Here is a 12,893-nt window from a genome sequence, read left to right as displayed (position 1 = left end):
TCAGTGTACAACACTGAAGTTCTGTCTTCATATGCAAGGTTTTTGGAAATATCAATATAGTTCCTCAGATATTTCTTTCCCCCGCATTTGTTTAAAAAAAAAAACTAAAGGGAGATTATCTTATGTAATATTTTCTGAAGTGTATTTTAATTTGTGGCAAATTTGCACAAATGTTTCTTGTCAAATCATCTATTTTAAAAACCTACTAATGGTATTTAAAACATCCATTGATTTTGATATTATCATTTTTCATCTCTCAATTTCTTTTTCTCTGACTTAAGATCTACCATTTGAGTGTGCTTTCATTAGTTTACTCAATCCAGAAAGGACACTTATAAATTGCTTGTTTCACAAGTTGTCTTTTTTTAAAAAAGAGGTGTATCCTTGTGATCACATGCTGGCCACGCTGTAACCACAGATCTGCTTTATCTTCTTAAAGGGACGTAGAGAATACAGGAAGTTCTTCAGAGCTAATGCTGGAAAGAAAATCTATGAGTTTACGCTTCAGAGAATTGTAAGTTGACACTTTATATGTATGGCTAATTAACCTTATTGGATTAAGAACTTGCTAATACCAACTCAGTAAACTCAGTAAATTGTGAAATTTTTTAAGTGTCTTTTTTGGTAACGATTTTAAATCATAACTGAACAGAGTTAATAATCTTTTGTATCATTCTCCACGTCCCAAATTCAGGAGAATTGTGTCAGAAAGATGGTAGGTGCCCATACCTGATTCATAAAATTGTCATCTTCTTTGACAGAAAAAACTTGGAGGAAAGTGATTCATCAGGAAAGTCAGACTCTTTCTCTGTTAAACCTCAAGAGCTGCAGCAGGGCAAACAAGTTAGGGGTAAAGGAAAGCAAGACTGGGTGAGGCTGGATCCTGCCCTTTGCTTCTAGAGAAGTGAATGCAGTGGGGAAAAGAGTGCAAACACTGGGACGGGCCTGCATTGCTGCTTAAGATTTGTTACTTTAGCAAGTTATTTAGCTTCTGCAAACCTTGTTTGGTCATCTGTAAAATGGGTGTAATAATAGCACTAACCTCCAAGCTGTTATGAGGATTGAAATGGGATAATGCTATGAAACTCTTACAGTGCCTGGCACGTTATATACAGATGCTCCTCCACTTAATGATGGAGGACTCCCATTAATTCATCATATATTGAAAATATGATATAGATAATACACTGAGTACGCCAAACCTACCAAACATAGCCTAGCAGCACACCCCATGGCGGGGTTTTAGTTGTGCACCCTCCTGATTGCATGGCTGACTGGATGCCATCCGTGCTCACTACTGTTGCCCAGCATCTCGAGAGCCTTGAGCCACATGTGACTAGTCCAGAAAAAGACCAGAATTCAAAGAACAGTTGCTACTGAATCTACATTGCTTTTGCATCATTGTAAAGTTAAACAACAAAAAAAAAAACACAAGCTGAACGTTTGCTAGGTTGGGGACCATGTGTTCTCTATAGCAGTGCTGTCCACCGGGACTTTCTGCAGTGATGAACATGTTCTATAACTTTGAGATACATAAAGTATCTGCTTGCCACATGAGGTTATGGAGCATTTGAAATGTGATAGTGTAACTAGGAACCCAATTTTTTATCTTATTTTATTTGAATTTCCAAAAATTTTAATACAAATAGCTACACATACCTAGTGGCTACTTATTTGACAGTATAGCTCCATAGAGTTGACTGATGTTAACACTAGTGTTCCTGTGACTGTTTGGGTTAGTTTTCTTTTCTATTAACCATTTGGTAGAGCTCAGATTTCTCTACTTGATATGAAAGAATGGACTAGAGATTTCCCAGAGGAGTTACAAAGTTCTATAAGCTAAAACTTGATAAATTCTACTGAAGACGGAGGTTCTGATATATTTTCCTCATCTGGTATCTTCTCTCAAACCCAACACAGGTGCAAAAATACTTCTTGGAAATGAAAAATAAGATGCCTTCCTTATCGCCAATAGATAAGAATTGGCCATCCAGACCTTATCTATTCTTGGATTCAACTCACAAGGAACTAAAAAGAATTTTCCACTTGTGGAGGGTAAAAAATGTCATGATTGCATTTCTTCCGAGACTTATTATATATTTTGAGTGTTTGACAGCTGTTATGTAAAATCAAATTTTTTTAATGTTTATTTTTTAGTTTTTGGTGGACATAATATCTTTATTTTATATTTATATGGTGCTGAGGATCGAACCCAGTGCCTCATGCATACTAACTAGATGAGCACTCTACCACTGAGCCACAACCCTAGCCCCTAAAATCAAATTTTTAACACATTCTTCCTTTGCCTCAGAGGGACTTATTTGAGGACTTTGGTATTCTTGAGCTTGGCATTCGCTGTACTTGACTTTCTGGGGGCTCACTCAGCAGCCGAAGCTAAGCCTGTGAGGTCTCCTCTCAGCAATGGTTAGAGGAGCAAAAGGTTGTACCAACTTTTTGTTCCAGGTTCCAGTTGCTTTCAAGTGGTCCAGCTTTCCTCTCTGCTCAAGTTCAAATCCAAGTAATTACAGACTGTCTGTTGGACACTTGTCAGGGGACCACAGCCAGGTGCCTCCTTTGCCTGGTATCCAGCACAGAATAGGAGGAGCCCTTCTGGACACTCTGTACTTTCACCTTAATTCAGCCAGCTCGGCCTTTTGCACCAGTGTGACTCTATAATGAGCTGCCTATCCAGCACCTGACCTCTGGTGTCACCTTCTTCATGGAGGTGTTCTTAATTCCCCATTTGAGTTTATGACCTGGGCAGTGCTAGGGGAATTGTGAGTTCTGGGTCATTCTGAAAGCAAGTGACAGAATCTGTTACCTGTGGGTTGCACTGAGAGAGAGAGAAGCCCAGAAAACTTTCAGGATCCAGACAACACTTGATAGACCAGCCTTTTGACTTGAATTACTTCAATGAAGGCATATATGTCACTTTCTTTCTAGCTTATATATGTTCAAAGAGGAATTTTTCAAAGTGATTAACCAAATAAACCCTAACAGAATGTCATCAACTTCTTCCAGAGGACTCTAGATGAATCTAGAAAAGACATTGAGCTGATCTTGCCTCCCCACTCCCCTACCCCAGTCTCTGAAGGTGAGCCTGAGTTTGTAGAATGACCCATCTCAGTTGCCCCTAGAATGGGAAGCTTTCTACTCAGGGCCCTGGGAGCAAGTGTCTGTGGTCACCATATGCCCCAGATAGTTACCCTTTACTCTTCCTGGATCTCCCAGATCCACATGCTGCAAAGCTCTGTGTGATAAGGGGACAGACACTGAAAAAGTGCTGTCATCCTTGTAACATTTCTGAGTCACTACCTTTGAAGAAAGGACATTCATCTTTGTGATTCACAATTTTCATCTGCAGAGACTCCAACACTCCTCACAAAAACACAAGGCAGGAAGGAGCCAAGGTTCTTCATGGTGTCTCCCATCCCTTGGCTAATTTCTGACAGCTGTGGTCAAGAGACTTCATTTGGCCTGACTTTTCTTTTTCCTTTCTTCTCAACTTCCAAGGAGTCATAGGTAAAGTTGACAATTGTTTGGCATTTAGATTTACTTATGGTTTGATTTTTTTTAAGCAATTAAGTTACCGGATTAAGTTTGTGCAAAAATGAAGATGCTTATCTATGTTGTATCTACACAGTCAACAAAGGGCAACTGGCCGTGTTAGCCATCCTTCCCCTGTCCTAGTGGCTATCAGGCAGGCAGGTGTCCTTGAAGAACAGTTTCTGAGTGACTTGTGCTGAAAGGGTAGACAGTGCCCTCCCCACAGCTTTACAGGTAGAAAGTGAATCCAGGAAGTTCAAGGACCACCATTAGGTGCATCTTGAGAAGTTGAACAGAAGCTATCATGTTGACAAACAACTTCTCTTGGAGGACAGAGGGAGAGAGGGAACTGGTGATGGGACTAAAGTCCCAACCATAAGCACTGGTTTACGTAAAAAGGAAGGGAACAGCTCCTGGTGGAAAGGAGCCAGGAAACTAGTCATGAGGACTAAAAAGTCACCATAGGCAGTGACTGTTCTTCCTAGGCCCTCCTTACTGAAACCTGCAGCAAAACCACCCTAGCAATGTTATTTGAGGTGAGGCATGCACAGTTACAGAGGAAACTGTAGAAGGGTCAGGCTCAAGATATGTGAATTCAAAAAGGAATTATCTAGGTTGTTAAAAGTAATTTAGGGATGGTCTCATTGTTTGAATGACCTAGAGTTCTTTTGAACTTGTTTTCCTGATAAGACCCATCTCTAAAAGCTCATCAGAGGGGGAAGGATGTACTCTGACTTGGCTCTTTTTTTCTCTGTTGGGAATGACAGAACCATTTTGATGTTTGGAATGTGGAAAGCATTTTACTCTGTACATAAATCATCCTCAAGGCTCCAGGTGGCTCTCTGTATACAACCAGTGAGTCACAGGCAGACAGATGAGCCTCGGTGAGAAGACTTGGGGCATCCTCTGTTTGGGGATTTGTATCCAGCTGGTCTGGTCTCTGCTTTGGTCCATCATCCACACTTAGCCACAGTCCTGGGATTTGCCATTCTGTCCAGGAAGATTTCATAGGGAGAAATTTTCAAAACAAGTTGATTAACCTTTTTTCTTAACAACTGGTGTGATGGGCAAACTGGGAAGACTTGTATTTTAGACACTTTGGTCTAGAGCCTGCTGTCCCATGTCAGGGGTGGGGGGAGTTTTGAGCACTGAAAAAATTTTATTAATATATTTTAATGTGTTATTTGAAGTATCACTTGGAGATTTTTTAAAATCCAATGTCTTTAAAAGGATCCATGTTATTATACTGTAAATAATTTAGATGATTAAAATGGATTATTTTAAACAATATTTAGATTATAGTTTTACTTTATTTCAGTGACATGTTTTTTTGTTCTGATTAACGTAGGAATGCACTTGATTAGAAACAGTCCATATCTTGTCCTGACAGTGTTCTGTAGTTTAGATTTTTATGTGTAGGGAAGAGCCTCTATGTGGCAGACGATTAAGAGTTAAGTTCACACAGTTAAGTCAGTAGTTGGCTGGCCAGCTGGACCATTCAGGTGAATTATCTTGGATGCCTTGATCCTTAAAGGTGAAGAAAGTGTGAGATTAAAGCTGTGCCCACAGAAGATGTTGCAGGTCAGTCTATTCACCATTTATACACATGGAGCCCATTTTACCTGGGGAAATATCTGGAATCATGCAGACAGTGGCATCTGATCTGGTAGTGAGTGACCCTGCAGTAGAGATATGTCATAACTGGGGCTGAGATCCTGAAGTTGGTATTGGAAGGCGGTCGCACTTGGTCAAAACAGGCCTTGAAAATTTCCCTAAGTCTCCAACACCTGGCCACCAGAGGTGAGAGCCAAGAATCAGCTTTTGTCACATCTTTGTTTTATGCATAGGTCCAAATTCCATTCAGGAGCAGTTACAGAGTGTGGGGAAAGGGAACGGAATAGGTCCTGTTGGAAAGGAGCCAGACAGAAAGTTCTGGCAGCCATGTGTTCCTATAGCTTTATCACAGGGCAGGGGCCAGTTGCAGTACACCTTCATCAGATTGTATCCTGTCTTGCTTTCAATCAGTCACACTCATGTCCACAGAAGTGGGTCCAGATAAGCTCGTGAAGGAAAGGTGGCCCAGGGACCCAGCAGAACCAGACAGAAAAGGCTGGTACACTGATTGACAGGCCTTCAGATGTCTTTGGTGTAGGGAAGTTCCTTCCTAGTGTCTTGTGGGAGGAAGCGCTTTTTGATGCAGCCTGGCTCTACTGCAGTCTGCCCACACCCACCCACATCAGGACCTGTGGAGGAAGCCCCTGTGCTCTTGCATCAGCATGTATGTGAAGCCAGAGCGGATCAAACTGACTGCAGCTTGGAAGTCGAATAATGAAGAATGAGAATCGAAAACCAACAGCATAGAGCCAGCCCTGCTTAGAACTTCCAGAGCAGAGAGCACTTGCTGAAAGCAGTTTCTTTATGGTGTCCTTACCTGGGAGAACCACAGGAGGTCCCTCCAGAGTCTAGAAACTCCCACATGGATGCTGACTGGTGGGCATCAGCTCTTGACTCTTCTTACATGGAGGGGCCTTTGTGGAAGTACTCGCCTGTCAGGGTTCAGTGCGAGGGAGGAGTGCCCTCTTGGACTGGCTTTGAAGACGCTAGCAGGAAAGGTCTCCAGACAGCTCAGCCAGGCAAGCTCCCCTGCTTATTGTTGTCAGCCACAGAGAGAAGGACAGAAAGACAGAGGGCATGCAGGTGAGCTTGTTGACATCCAAAGGATCCATGGAGATTTTTGTACTTGCCCTTTTAATAGCATTCTAAAAAAATCTCTTCTCTAGATGATACCCCAGGGGCACTTGAGAGATTTTCTGGCCCTCTGCACAGTGCTGTGAAATTGTTCACCTCTTACATCACATACTTTTTAGATGAAATACAGTAATAGCTTGGTGTTGTAGGATGACTAGACTTTTAATTTTGCAGGAACCAAGAATAAGTTGTACAGAAACTGGAAAAAGATTCTATGCTGATGAGGTTTAAAATCTCCATGTGCCTGACCAGCAGGGGCCCTGGAGTTTCCTCTGAGTTACAGGACCAGATCAGGGCTGTGTCCAAGAAATGTTTGAGAAGCAGCGAAGAGTTACCTGGCCCATGTGAGGCCTGGTACGCAAGGGCTTAAAAAGTATCATTATATATTTGTATAGTACTTTTTAGTTTAAAGTCACTTTTTATCTTATTTTTTTTAAAAGTGATGGGCCACTTTATCTGAACCTACTCTTCATAATATCCCCCACTCCAAGGGAAATGCAGTTGAAACCACATTGATCGCTCTTACCATATTGGTGTTAATGATGGATTGTTGGGCCCGTGAGAGTTTATGGAGCTTTTTGTGTATGAATTCATCATGGAACTTTTTTCCCCCAGAAAAATTCATAGGCAGAGTTATATAATGAAGTGACAGGAAAATCTTTAACGCATTTTTCTATGCCCCTGTATTTTAGTCTTTTAGGCAGAAATTCTAAGGCATTGCTTTGCCTTTTTTGTGTGTGTGGGGGGGGAGAGGTTAATGGAAAGGGAGCTATTTCTCATGTAGGTGACAGGCAGGGAGATATTCTCCTTCTCCCCTCCTCTTCCCCTTAAACAAAATTCAAAGTCATTACAAGCCAAGCATTTTAAAAAGATGTACTGATATTCTTAGGGCTTAGTTCAAGTCGTGCCTTTAAGTTGGGTTGACAGTGGCTTTTACTGACAGTAGCTTTGTTTTTGCTTAGATAGAAAAGCCTGGCCCCTGGGTGCCACCCTTAATGTGGCAGCTACTGGAATAGGCGGTGCAGGGAGGAGTGTATGCGTATGTTGGTTATGAATTTATAGAAATTACAAAGACCCAAGTCCTGACAGCAGCTTCAACACTACATGGTCAGGTTAAGAAAAGGAGAAAAAGCTCAAGATCATTTCCTTCATTTCACACAAGTTGGTCCTTTCCATGAAGAGTGGGGAAGAGAAAATAGAAGGCCACTGTGCACCACAAAGACAGGGTCCCTGTTTCCAAGATTTTGAGATGCATTTGAAAAAAAATTTGCACCACAGGTATTTTTAGAAATTATTTATGTGCCTTTAAAAAAAAAGATTTGGGTGCATGGCATGTCCAGTATTTCTCCATCTCAAAGACCTCTCTTGAAGCAGCTGGGTGTGTGCTGCATCTCCCTAGAGACACACTCAGTGAATGTTGCTCTCTTCCATAGCTCTGTGTCTCATGCAGGGCTCTTTGAAGGACTAGATTCTGTGATGGCTTTTAGAGAGCAAAAAACTTTTGTTGAACCTAGCACGTTTCAAATTTGCCCTTCCCAGAGGATGGGAGGGGAGCGCCACTGGGACTGATTAAAATGTATGAGTCAATGTGTTTTGTGGGCAAGCAGATGGAGTCGTCCTTCAGCCGTCGTGGAGATTCTGGGCCGACAAGAGCTTCCCCAGCCTTGTGTGTGTTTCTCTCCTCTGTTTTGGGCTGTAGAGAGGCAGTGGGCTTTCTAGCCTGAGTCTTCAGGAGGCCTGATTGCTCCACAATGCAGCAGCCATCCAGATTTATATGGCAACTCTACTGCTGTGTTACTACCACTGGTGGCAGCCAAAGAATCCCAGTTACTCAGTTCTCCAGTCAGGACCAGGCATCATGGAGCATGGGCAGTCAGCGCCACTTACCAAGTGGACCACTCCAGGCAGAAAACGCACCAGGGTTGCATCAGAGAACAGGAAAGAAGGGTGACTCTCAGCCGTAGAAAGCCCTCAGTGTGTGAACCTGCTGCTCGCCAAAGACGTGTGCTTATGTGTGATCTGTTTTCAGAAGAAAAAACCTGCAAGCCAACTACCTACAGTTTGCCAGCTTAGAAGAGTTTGAATAATCGAAGATTAACTGAGTTTAAAACTTACCATATTCTATATCAGCATCAGAATTCAGAAAGAGGAATAGCAATTGAATATATAAAAGTCTGGGGCTCTTTATTGGTAAATGTAAATTAATACATTTTAATCCCTGCACATCAATCGCATCTCAGGCTTTTGACTGAGATCAAGTGTAATACCTCCCCCATCCACTGTAACACCCAGGAAGCTTCTTGTCAGGTTGAGAGAGAGGAAGAATGTAAGTAGAGAAAGCATTAATTCTAAGAAGTCCTGTCCTTCGTGTCCCCAAAGTGAGCAGCATGAGATGAACCCACATTACCATTTTCTGAAAAGAACATTAGAGGAGCAGGGGTTTTGGTGTGTTAAATAGTCTTGGTGACTTCCGGAGTGAACCCTCACCCTGAGCCCCTGCTGCCTGCCAAGAAGAAGGTTTTACATGTCTCTTGGTTTGGGAATCTCCTCTCTTCCTGCACCCAGGGCTGTCGCAAGCATCCCTTTGCTTCTCTGTGGCAAGCACGAGGAGCTCTGGCAAGCCCATCCCCAGGTGACTCACTGTCTCTGTGTTGTGTCATCCCAAGGAAGGGAGGTGCAGCAGCCGCCAGGCCATCCATGGTGACACGGGAGAGCTCCTGCATCCAGGCATCCCAGTGGTATTTTGGAGGGGCCGAATCTCCCGCTTTGGCACTTTTGACCCTCATTGATCTTCCTTGGTCTTCTAAAGCTATCCATTGCTCTGGGGAGTGGTGACTTCTGAATTTTTAGCAGCCTTTTCTTATCCCCAAAACCCATTTGTTTAAGATGGGTTTTGCTTCTGTTGATGCAACTGTATCTCTAAAACATCCTTCTTACCCTACCTGTTGTGATCAAAGACCTAATACTTAATGGGGTGGAGGAGAAAGTGTGCATTTGTGACCTTTTCATTTGATCTTCTGGCCATGTGTTTTGATGGGGGTATATTCCTAATGTTAAATTCAGCCTTGCCTTATTTGATTTTTTTTTTTTTATGTTCTCTCTCTTTCAACTGTTTTGTCTTAATTCTACCTGTTGACTGCTTTTTCCCCCTCTCCTTCCTGAATAACCCATCATCCCTGATATCTGGGATGGCTTTTCCAGGCCTTCTGTTGCTTCTGTTTCTAGACTTTATTGCAGCAAGAGAATCGTGATTGTTCGGTTGCCTTCTCTTCATAGCTTCATCCATTTTTTTTTGGCTTGCAGCAATTTTTCGGTTATCTGAGTTCCTGAACCATTTCATTTATTGCTTGAGGAACAAAGATTCATAAAGGCTATTTTAAATGTTTTTTTCCCCCCCTCTCCCTCCCATTTGCCTGGATCTCCCAGTGGCTGTGAGGCTGCTTGCCATGCCAGGGGCCACGGGACCCTCCTTTGACACACAGAGCCCCACCAGACCACAGTTGGGGCATAGCATTCTTGCCTTGCTCCTCTGGCCCTGCTCACCATTTTTGTGCTTTGGCTTTGTCCTCACTTCCTTCAATGTATGTGCCTCCCATTTTTTTTTTTTTTTTGGTTATCATTTGTTGTTTGTTTCATCTGGTTCCTGGTTTTCTTTTACGACACAGTCAGCTGTGTGTGCATCTGTAGGGTTTGGGGCACCAATCAGTTATGTTTTGTTTGCCTTTTTTTTTTTTTTTTGTCAAACCCGAGAGAAAACGTCCCATAAGGAGCTAGAAGTTTCTAGTTCACAGCCTTTGGAATCTTCCTGGCCTTTGACTCCTCATGGCCTCTGAGATCCTAATCCGTTTTCTCCCAGGAGGTCTCTGGGGGGCTGAGCTGCTGCAGGGGCACAGGTGGGTGGGGAGGGTCGGGAGGATCATCCCAGGACATCATTGTGCATGCTTTTTGGTGCAGCCTGTTTTTTTTTTTTTCTTTTTTTCTTTTTTTTCCCCTAATGCTTGAGTTATGAATGAGGATGACCTCTACAATCATGATGTCTCGTGACTACTTGTTCTTTCGCCAGCTTTCTGATGCATGGTCTTAATACCTGTGATTTTACTTTGCTCCAGACCACAATCTTCAGCCGCCTCAACAACCACCTGTAGGAACATTAAAAGGAAATAAATTGAGGATCCCTTGTTGCTCTCTCGACTTCACTTGAAATCAGACATCCTAGAAATGGCAAGAAAGGAGCCAGAGGGAGGTGTCAAGGAGGGAGCAGTGATGCCACTTGCACCACTGTGTGTCAGACATTGTCCTGGAGCTGGGGCACCCCAGAGGCCCCTGATCTCTGAACTCTTGCCAGGTTGCTGTTGAGGCTGCTGAGATCGCCACCTCCCACCATGTCAATCACAGGTGGACAGTAGTGGAGCCAGCTTCCCGCGCCCCTTTTTGTATGAGCAGAAAAGGGAGCAGCACAAGCCTTGCCTAACTGCCAGGTGCCAAGTGCCTCTCCCCGCCCCCTCCATCCCCTCCCCTGGGCTGAGTTTTGGCACCTGTTTGCCCACGTAAAGCAACAAAAGAAGAAAGCAGATCCTGACCTCTGTGGAGGAAAACCAAATTTACCCCCAAGGCCCATTAGTACCTCCCCCTGGAACTGGATCCACTACTGGCCCAGGAATATGATGAGGAACCCTGTCTGGATTGGGCCGGAAGCTGGGATCCGATGTTCTGCAGACCAGTGCTCAAAAATGTGGTCGTTTTTTGAGGGACCACCTTCCTCACCCAGATCCAGTTCACAAGGTAGCTCATCACTTCTTGCATCTGCTCAGGGCTGTGCTGGAGTTTTGTTTTTACCGTGGTATACTTGGATGCAAGGAATATGTTTTGTTCCCCGATTTAGCGCACCACCCTGGGAAGTGCATGTCACAGACCAACTCCACCTTCACCTTCACCACCTGTCGCATCCTGCATCCTTCAGACGAGCTCACGCGGGTCACACCAAAGTAAGGGTCCCTGGCCCCTGGTGGGCAGAGGTGGGGTGAACCCAGGCACTCCCTTTCCTGCAAGGCTTCCTATGGAGCAAAGTGAGGTCAAGGAGCTCATTCAAAAGCCAACTCTAGCCATCTTGAGCATTTTAGGAGCATTTATAGTCACCTGTGCTGAGTCAGAACTTTGCTTTTGAATTGAACCTCCTGTTGATTCAGATGCAGGGGAGATGGAGAAACCTTCACCCACCTTTCATTGCCCTTTTCTTGGCCCTGGAATTACTCTCAGGCCCTTCCCAAACAGGTGAACAATTGAAATCCAACAGACCTGCAGCCAAATCTGCTGGATGTTTGCCCCAGAGCTTGCCAGTAGAGCATGGCGTTCTTTCATGGTGGAGTTACGGAGCTCTGTGGAAGCCCTTGTACCTCTGGAACAGGCCCCAGGAACCATGCACCACAGCCAGACTATAATGACCCAAATGATAAAACTCCAAGACCAAGCCAGAGCCCAGCATGGTCAATTCCTTCTAGTGCAGCATCTGGCAAGAGGCCTTGTATGTCGTGGGTTGGTCTGTTTGGCTTGATCAGCTGCACAACTTCCCTCCACACCTTCCAGTGAAAGGGAAAGTTGTCTCCCCAACCTAACAGAATGCCCCCCTCAGCCATTCCCTCTGTGGTGCAGTCAAGCAAGATTCTGAGGTTTAGGGAAGGTAAGGCTGAAAGGAAGGGAGGTGAGACGGGCCAGCTTAGAGGGAGCAACCATTTCCAGGAGCACCTTAAACTATGAATAATTCTCCGCAGGTCATGTGAGGAGGACCACGAAGCAGCCCTGTGCCCCGCTGAGCTGAGAGGAGATGTAGGGCAGAGAGTCTGAGCCCACGGGCGAGGCAGGGGGTGAGCACACGGCCAGTAGTGCCTGCCCTGGCAGGTCACATGGAAAGAGCTGTGTGTGCATGCGTGGCCGCCACTAACCCGGGGACTGAGGCTTGGATGTGTCTCTGTGGTTGTGCCTGGCTAACAGAGCCTTGACCGTCCACACCCCTAACTCTCTAAACTGCCCCAGCAAGTCGAGTGCCAGCGCTAATACAGGCCTAACCCGAAGGTCTCATCCTGTGGATCTCTAAATTTTAGTTCTGTCTTCTCCATCTCCCCTGTGGCCCAGAAGAACTTGGTTTTCCCATCCTGTGGCTCTGTGTTTGGAAGAGGCTGTCTTTAAAGCCACAGAACTCAGCTCCCCAGTGAAGGCTGTTGCAGGGCAACTAGATGCCCTTTCTACCTACAGCCTCAGAATGCAGACTGCACCCAAGTGGATCTTCATCTGGAAGACCATCCAGCTGTGTCCCGGACCAGGAAAACCATAGGAAGTCAGGAGTATGGAAGGGCTTTCTTACCAGAGTTGGAAAGAAAGGTAGCCAGAAACACAATGAAATTTTTCTGAGGATGGTCACACAAGGTTTTAAGTCTAGAATTTTTTTTTTTTACCCTGTCTTAATGATACATCAACATTTGTAAAATTCTCCCTGTGCCTTTACAAAATCCACATTTTCAACCACAGGAATATGCTGTGGTTTCTAATCTCACATTTCTCAGAGTACTCCTGATTGGCTAGCTTACTCCCTCCTTAGCTTGTGG

General features: G+C 44.4%; 1 protein-coding gene across 4 annotated transcripts in view; it reads left to right on the top strand.

The window, feature by feature from the left end:
* LOC144375030 (trafficking kinesin-binding protein 1-like) overlaps positions 1-11,285 on the top strand; it is a 120,906-nt gene extending 109,621 nt beyond the window's left edge. For 2 of the 4 annotated variants that reach the window (XR_013434330.1, XR_013434331.1), the window contains one exon: positions 10,404-11,285. The gene's annotated coding sequence lies outside the window, so the exon portion shown is untranslated. The remainder of the gene's footprint in view (positions 1-10,403) is intronic. The other 2 variants (XR_013434332.1, XR_013434334.1) reach the window with 2 other exon arrangements.
* Positions 11,286-12,893: the final 1,608 nt, after the last annotated feature.

This window comes from Ictidomys tridecemlineatus, chromosome 2, assembly GCF_052094955.1.
Source record: "Ictidomys tridecemlineatus isolate mIctTri1 chromosome 2, mIctTri1.hap1, whole genome shotgun sequence".
NCBI lineage: Eukaryota > Metazoa > Chordata > Mammalia > Rodentia > Sciuridae > Ictidomys > Ictidomys tridecemlineatus.
The sequence above is the reverse complement of the archived record's forward strand: the minus strand, read 5'-3'. Positions and strand labels throughout refer to the sequence as shown.